This window comes from Neopelma chrysocephalum, unplaced genomic scaffold (assembly GCF_003984885.1).
Source record: "Neopelma chrysocephalum unplaced genomic scaffold, ASM398488v2 Primary Assembly neopelma1_60, whole genome shotgun sequence".
In the NCBI taxonomy this organism is placed as follows: Eukaryota; Metazoa; Chordata; class Aves; order Passeriformes; family Pipridae; genus Neopelma; species Neopelma chrysocephalum.
The window spans coordinates 960,225-968,901 of NW_020897715.1; the positions used below are offsets into that span (position 1 = coordinate 960,225).

Sequence of the window (8,677 nt, forward strand, 5' to 3'; positions counted from 1 at the left end):
TCTGTCACACAAAGTTTGCATTAATATTGCAAATTACCTTACTCTTGCTGTTTAAGAAACAAAAGGCTCATCCTATATTTGGGTGGGTTTTGATAACTGACGTGCATGCCCAGCCTCACCTCCCCTCCCTCTCTGTCCAGAAGTAATAATCCAGGAAACGCCTTCTTTTTCCATTTTTTTTTGATGCTTTCAGCAATGGCTGCTCCTTTTTCTGTTCTTCGTGGACACCAACTGCATCTTTCCAGTGTGGATGAGGATGCTGTCCCCTTGTGGATGATGCTTACAGTCTTAGCTGCTGCCTGCAAAACTGAGCAGTGCCCTTCAGCCAGTTTAAGGTGGTGTCTGGTGCAGTGCATTCATTTAGCATTACTAAAGGACAAAATTAAGGTTCTTTTTGTATCTCATGCCCCTGTCAGCTAAATCTTTCCCAGAAAAGAGGCAAAGCTGAGGTCATTTTTTTCCATCTGTGAGGGGTCAGTGACTGCAACAGTCGTTCCTGGCTGAGGCATAAGCCTGTAAAAAGCACCTATGCTAGCAGCTGAATCATTTTCTAGGCCAATTTTTTATGTTTCAACTAATGAAAACAGCTGGGTCATTAAATCCAGCAATCGATCTCCAATTATAACCTGTCTTGGACAGCACGGCGCCCTGCCCCGGCAGGTGCCCTCCCCGCAGACAGACCCCCGACCTCGGCCTCTACCTCTGCCCTGAGACACCAATTTGCTGCCCCATCCCACACCCACTTTCTTGCTTTTCTAGGAGCACAAATTCCTCCCCAAAATATCACTGCCATGGCACGGGGGCTAATTGTGCTATCCAGCGTTCACGGTGCTGTGTGGACTGAGGCCACTGTACGTTCAGTCTTTCCAGCTGAGAAGCAGATCTATGGTTAAAAAAGGTGTGGTTCTGCTTGGAAACAGAGGCAGTGTGTGCAGGCAGTGATGTAACTGTAAATCTACTGGGGTTTTCTTTCACTATTATTATCTGAGTCTATCAACAGAATAAATCAAATTAAAGTGACCAAAATTCCAGATACCTGCTACCTGGATTCTTTCTTTCCTCCTGAGAAAGTGAGAGTACGATATGTGGCAATTGCTGGAGCATTTTTATAAAAAGCTTTTCAATCTTTTTCAGGGTCTGCACAGGAATAAAAAAAAAAGTTAAATGGTTGACATTTAATCTTCATACAGCGAATAATAATTACAGGCAAGAATTTAAAGTGGTTCTGCTCATAGTCAAACCTGATGGTTCTTTTCTCCTTGCATTTCATGAGGATTTACTGTACTGTGGATGCAAAATGTAAATGATGGGCAATTCCGTGAAATTCAGACATGCACACAAAACTGTCTTTCCAACTTTTTCACACTTACCCTCAAACTGAAAATGGATTTTCCTGGTGACTGATTAACCAGAAATGAGTTGTTTCTAACTAGATTGAGGGGAGGAGGGTTCTGTAATATTGGATTAGTGAAAGGAGTGAACAGCTTCAGTTTAATTCAACTAGTCTTCTATTTTTAATCTCCAAGGAAACAGCTGAGTTGAATGTTAATTAAACAGCAGTCTTTGATCCACCCAGCCACTCCCGGAGGCATAATAATAATATATAAGGGCACAGCAGCAAATATATAATAGGTACACTTAAAGGAGTGCATATAATCTCACCATATTCACATTTAAAACATTCCTTGCTGACCCAGTCTTATGTTATTTAAATAGGGGAAGGGGAAAAGAGGGAAAAATGCTAAGTAAGTTAAACTTTGATGGTCTGAAGGTAGGGCAGCAGAGCAAGTGTGGGTTCCTGTTTTGAGGATGTATAAGGGTTAATGATTAGAAGAGTGGAATCAGGAAAGACCTTAAGCCCAGATCTATGACAGTGGTAATTGAGCTGATTGATTACGACATCTCGTTTCAGACGACTATTGATTTAATCTAGTCTGCAGTCCCATTGGCCCCAGAGGTGCTCCCGAGTGAGGCTCAGCACTTGAACCTGGGTACTCTTCCCTACTCACCGTCTGGATATAAATTTCCAGAATCTTGCAACCATTTATAATTTTCACTCATCTTTGCATGCTTTTATTCAGAAGCTTCTAATTTCATCAGGCTAATGTTTTTAACCGTTGAGGGGACAGACGCAGGGAAAATGAAATGGCACAGAATGAAAAGGGTGGGTTTTTTAAAAAAAAAAAAGGCAAGGCAGAGAGCCGGGACTATGTGGCTAGTATTTGCATCTGTTGTTTCTGATTCGCAGAGCTAGCAAAGGCTGCTTTTGGAGGCAGTCCACAAAGCTGGGCTATCAGTAGGCAGCTTGCTGTACGCGCACGTTCAATTATTAAAATAGTAGACTTTTTTTTCTGTCTGATAGCCATAGCGAGGTCATGACATTAATTTATCCAGGGTATTGTGGGTAACTATACAGAAAAAAAGCATAAAGGGCACAGATGCTGGAGCAGCAAAAAATGGATGGGTCTGAGCAAAAGGAGATTAAGAGGCGATGACCAATCTAATGTACGTATAGCAGTAAGAAGCCGGCATCCGTCACAGACTGTTGATGGCAATAAGTATTTTAAGCCATGCTGTGCATGTGGTAATTTTTTATTTTTTTTTTTATACCTCAGTAAATGCTAAGCTGAATGCTGTAATCCTGTATTTTTTCAGTTTCCCAAATCTGATTTTGGTCTTGTTTTTGTTGTCTCATGCTTGGCGTTCTTCGCTCGCTCTCTGTCTGTGGGTGTGTGTCTGTCTCCGTCTCTCCCTTTTTCACTGAGATTACAAACTTAACTGTTTCCTAATTGTCTACTTTCCTCCGTCCTTCTCCTAAGAAATTAATTGCCATCACCACGGCCGGTCATAAGCGCGTACTAACTGGGCTTAGGGCGTGTACCCCGGCATTTTGGCTTTCTGTCTTTACTTCGGGGCTGCGCGGTATTTTCTTTTGGACCTTTCCTGCAAGTGGATGCCCTTCACCTTTGCTGCTGCCTTAAGGTTGCCAAAACCTGGCTACCTGAGCCGGGACTGCGGTGCAGCACTGCATCCTGGGACCTGCCCGCCCGGCTACGCCGAGTGCTTCTACGGCACCAGGCAGCTCTGAGAATTGGCTGGCGAATTGCGTATCACCTGTCCCCCCCTCTGGTAAATAATTTTTATACCGCGAATCACAGTGGTGTGGTATTGTCTGGAAAAGTAATTCCCAAATACTGTTGGCGTAAAAAGGGAAAAGCCGAAAGACTGTCAACACCGTAAGTCATTAAAGTCCCTTGCCTTAAGAACAAAGGAACAAGGTAAAACTGCACACAATAATTATGCTCTGTGGATTTTCATAGCCTGTCAGACAACTTGTGCCTGTGTTTCAGTTATCAGCCTTTGTGCTTTGTTTTGTGTTGTGTATTTTATGTACGCGTCTTGAGTTTCTGTGTGTGTGTGTATTTGGTGTACGTGTATGTGTTCAGGCTTCTCTACCAACACGGAGCAAATACCACACAGAAAAAAATACACAAGTGTAGCTCAAACATGCATTTTCAGGACTCAGTGTGGTGGTGAGGGTGTATTGCCATTGTTCTCTCGCAGTGCTCTCTCTGACGAAAGCAGCTTCTATTTTATATTTTATTTTAATTAAGAAGTCTAAAAAAATAAATAAAAAAAAAAAGAGGAAAAAAAAATTTACTTAGTCCAGTTAAATGCCAATTGAAGTCCAGAAACTCACGGTTTCAGCACAGTGAATGGTGATTCAGACCCTGGCAGGGTTTTGGCTATGAGACAATTCCTACTTATAAAGAGCACAATGAAGGGGGGGAAAGATAGCATTAATTTTGAGGAAGATTAATATTAGTCTTTTAATGTTCATTATTTTCTGAAGAAGTGAATCCTTGTAGCTTTTGAGAGCTAGCATGTCCTTCCCACTGGTATTTATTCGAGCAAAGGAAAAAATGAAGAAGGCGTAGAATAAACTCCTAAGACTGTTCAAGAATTACTGGCATTATTTCTCTCTACATCACGTGTGAGCCTGGGTTGCCTGCTATTCCTGAGGCAGAGGATCGAGGATGAAAGTCTGTGTGTCAGAGCCTGTTTTCACAACTGCATTTGGAGATCTGTCTTATTGATTAGGAAAAAAAGGGGGTGGGAATAGGAGTGTGAGGTGAGGGGAGGACCGACTGACTACTGGCTTATTGCAGCTCAAGACATTTTCTTCCGGAAAGATGTCAAACAACTGAGACACAGCAACAGAGGAAGTAGAAAGGTGGAAAAATAAGAAGAGGGACCCTTTGGAAGAAATGAAGGCATTCCTTATGAGAGCCTTGAGGTTTTTTGTTTTTTTTTCTTCTAACATCTGACCCACAAGGGCTAGAGTGACAGCGTCATGCAAATACTGCAGTCCAGCAGGTCTGAGAGAGGGTGGATGCTAGAGAGTGAGTTAATGTTAATGATGAGTGCAGTGAAAATACCAGCCGATACCACCCCCTCCACACACAACTGCTCTGAGTCAGCATCCGCTGCTTTGCCTTGCCTTTTTGTGCGTGTGTATGTGTGTATGTGCGCGCGCATGTGTATGTGTGTGTGTGCGTGTGTGTGCTGGTGACTGTGTGTGTGCATGGAAGGTAAAGCCAGTCAGTCAGTGAGAAGCAAAGGTACGTTCGAGAGCAACTAAAATCTGACTGATTTCCATCTTCAGAGCATCAGATGTATTCCCTAAAGAGGATGGGTCTATGCGATGGGGGTGGTATAATTATGTTAATGTCATATTTATAGAGGGGAGAGATTTTTCATTCTAATTATTGATTTGAAAGCTGCGGTCAAAATTGTTTGTTAAATCATGATCAGCTTTAAAAAAAGAAATTGAATGAAATCTAGGGGCTGCTATACATATATATCTCTCTCATATATATATATTTTGTTTCATTTAACTATTTTGTGTCTGAGGCATAACTGATTGAATGGTGCACAGTGACAAAGAAACGGCTCTTATATAATGTTGCATTATATCATCAGCTGAAATAATATTTTAAATAATCCAAAATGTTCTGAAATCTGAAGTATCAGTGTGGAGGGGAGGGTGAAGGGCAGGGGTGGGGGTGGGGGGCACTGGCAAATCTTTTCTTCGGCAGAGCGCTCTGTACAGCTTTCTTGTAAATGGATGATTCACCTGTTCGACCAGCAGAGATTCTAATTCTTCCCCCCCTCTTCTCTTTTTTTTTTTTCCTTTTTAAAGCTGAACGGCTTCCCGAAGAGCACTGAGTTTTCTATGCCAGATTCTGCTCCAGTGGCTAGGACCTTTATGGCTGCTGTTTCTTTTGCTCTGGGATCTGATGGAGAGAAAAAAAAATAAAAAAAGCCACGATGGATCTTGTCCCTAAAGTAGAAATTTTCTTTTTCATTCTGCAAACAAGGCTAAAGATCGGAGGAGAATGAATGCAAAAGTAATTCAGGATTGTGGTCGTGCCATTAAAAGTATTCGGCTTCAGAACAAAATTATTCGGGAAATCCGAGCATTTCTTCTTACTGTATCGACAGTATTTGAAAGTTATGTGTGCTTTGAGTAATCTGGTTCAAGTGACAACAATCTCTGCATGTCAATGTTTTCTGCAGCTTATGGAGTGAAGTATAGTTTTGCCATTGGAAAGGAAGAAGCTTTTTGTAGCAGTCTGTAGAAGGATTAAATGTTGAACGTGGGGAAGAGGCAAAAAGTGAATACACGCCCAAAGGTTATCCTTGCATCGTGAATGGGTTTAAAGTACTCTGCAACCCAGGGCCCACCTGAACAGTAGGACTGAAAGTATAATGGGGAAATATTTCAATTAGAACCCCTTTAACAAGCATTTAATCCTTCTTTCAGGCATTAAGGAAAATATAATAAAATTGTTACTGTACAAATCTGCTGGAAGCAGATTTTAACCCGTTTATAGAGGCTTCCCTCAGATGCATTATAATAATATGGCTGCTTGCAAGATGAGGCAGTGAAGATTTTTTCCTGTGTTCTTTGTTTTTTCTTTTCAAAAGTTAAGGACTATACTCTCAGAAAAGTCTGTTCGGTCAGCTGATACATTGTTTGAATGTATGTATGTGTCTTGCCTGCTTATTTGATCTTTTCTGCCCCCTACTTGAAACTGTGGTTTGTTTATCTGGGGGGAAGGAGGGGTTGTTGATTTGGGGAGGATGTTGTTTTTAGGGGGGTTTTTTGGGTTGGTGTTTTTTTGTTGTTTTTTTTTTTTAACAATAGCAGTGAAAGTTTTGCTGACAGCGGTTATGACTACTAAGCAATTCAGTTTATTGGAAGACGAATTCTACTGGACCATATCGGACTTTTCCTAGTCCCTGAGACCCTAACTTGTGAGGTTTTTTAGCAACAATCACAAGTCAGGCTCTTGGGACCTAGGCGGAGGGGAACCAGCAGCTTTGGACTGTGATTGTTTCTCTGCAGAATTTAGAGAACCAAAGGAGCTTTCCTTGTCTTGAAGGGTAAAAAGGAAAAGATACCTATTTCAAATGTTAAGCAACACAACTGTTCCTAAAAGAAAAAAGAAAAAAAAATCTAAACAACTGTTATCCATTGTGCAACATTAGGAAGTTATATATTTATATGTTTAGAAAACTGGACTAAATGCCATGTAACATTTAGAATCAAAATTTATTCTGAATACCAGTTTTCACCTAAAAAAAAAAGCCCAAACAACAAAAACAACAAAACCCCCCTCTCAAAACTGATACTAAAATATACAAAAGGCTTTCAACCATAATATTACTATTACTATTATAGAAAATTCTGATAATTACCCCAAAGTATAGAGTCATCCTGACTGTTGCAGCATTAACTTTTAAAACATAAAACAAATACACTGATGTTTGAGGCCTAGAAAACATTCATTCTATTGTTTGAATAATGATTTCAGTCTACAGGAAAACTGTTGCTTAGCTTTTCCTGTAACATGGGACAAAGAGTATTTTGTAGTTAATTGCCATCTTTTTTCTTTGTCCAAGAGAAAACACAATATGTCATTTAAAATATTCTCTCATTTAATTTACATTTTAATCTGAGATGGAATATTGGTTTAAAAATCATACTACAGCATTAAAATCACTTTGCACCCAGAATCACTTTCTTGTACCTGTTCAACTTAAAGTGAGCCACCAGTACACTAAGTACCAGACTCAACTTCTAGCTTCTCCATCACTTTTTGCATTTTTCACCCCTCTGACAAAAAGCAGTGTGATCTTTAGGTTGTCCCTCATGTGTTAAGTACTTCACTGACTTTGCATAAGAAGATTCACAAGCACACAAGGTATTTCACAAGCGCACTGTTCATTAAACTCAAACTTCCTATCTACAACACAGAATATGATTTGTATTTCTTAATATTTTATAGGTGGTTTAGTTCTGAGTAATTTTTCTCTGTTTCCTATGTCTAACCAAGATGCTGCAAGACCTTGTTGATACATCAGACTTCACTGAAACAAAGACTTCACACAGATCAGGCATCTAAACTATTTGTTCATTTCAGAAGTGGTATTTTGGCTGCAGTATATTTTTTCCACTTGCGTGGGAGGAATTGTGTTTTATTGTAAGCATCAACACTATTGTTAAAATAAATGGTTCTTATCTGTTAGTATAATACTTTTTCTTCTTGTCTTGTTTTCTTAAGAGACAGAAACTGTGCGCTGTACATAGTTTTCAAGTTGCTCAAGATATAATTAGTCTTTAAATAGTCATAAAAATATTGCCTTAGCAATTACAATGATGATACAGTTCCTGTAAATATGCAATTCTTTTCTTCGTAAACTGTCAGTCCCACATGCTAAGAACACCCAAAAGAGTGACTTGCAAAAATTTAGATACAGACGTAACTTTTTAACACAGACATGATATTCAACATTGACTTCTGTTTAGGCAGTGTTGGAAAAGTCAATCTGAACGTGTACAGGAAGGGCGAACACACCCAGCTAGGTGCTACACTCCTCAAGCCCTTCAGTAGCAATTGACATGTATTCTGTACAGCAGTTTTCAATCCTGAAAACAGATTATTTGAGATCCTGATCAGCTGAATAGGTATTCTGTTCATTCAAGCTGCATAATGAGATAAAACCATATTGCGTGTTGGTATATACATGTCAATATGCAATTTAAATTACGCATAGTATTTATCAGAATAAAAATCCTTATAGATTTAATCAGCTATACTGTGCACATGTCTATGCATATTAAAGATTTTGCAATCGGCAAAATTTACTTGAATGAGGGTAGTTCACATTCAGCACTCTGAATTCGCTTTGCATTTAACACTGTGAGTGCAGCGAAGGTGAAACTGTAGTGTGAAACATTCAGTCTGTCAGTCTGAAGGTTTCAACTATGCTCTGCTCTGCACTGAGAGTGAGAAGAAAATGAATTATTAGAAACCCCTACCTAGTGTATTTGGTTCTATAGCAAAAACTGTAAATATGCAGTCCTGCCTCTGCATTACTGCTTGAACTGGGATGACTCCAGTGGCTCTGGTCTACCCATTGTACTCAGTGCTGCCCCTTGCCATAGAGATGAAAAAGTTGGTGCGTTGCCTTCCTCTTTTCCTCCTCTCTCTTCTTCCCCAGTCTCAACACAGCCAAGCTAACCTCAGGTACACAGGTAGGGCAGAGGTGGATGAAGGGGGGAAAGAATCACAGTCTCCACTTGGGCAGAATTCCCACCAAGACTAAC

General features: G+C 40.1%; 1 protein-coding gene across 6 annotated transcripts in view; it reads left to right on the plus strand.

Moving 5' to 3' along the window:
* Positions 1 to 7,603, plus strand: part of LOC113966595 — a 290,519-nt gene extending 282,916 nt beyond the window's left edge. For all 6 annotated transcript variants that reach the window (XR_003533884.1, XR_003533886.1, XR_003533887.1 and 3 more), the window contains one exon: positions 5,204 to 7,603. The gene's annotated coding sequence lies outside the window, so the exon portion shown is untranslated. The remainder of the gene's footprint in view (positions 1 to 5,203) is intronic.
* The last annotated feature ends 1,074 nt before the right edge of the window (positions 7,604 to 8,677 follow it).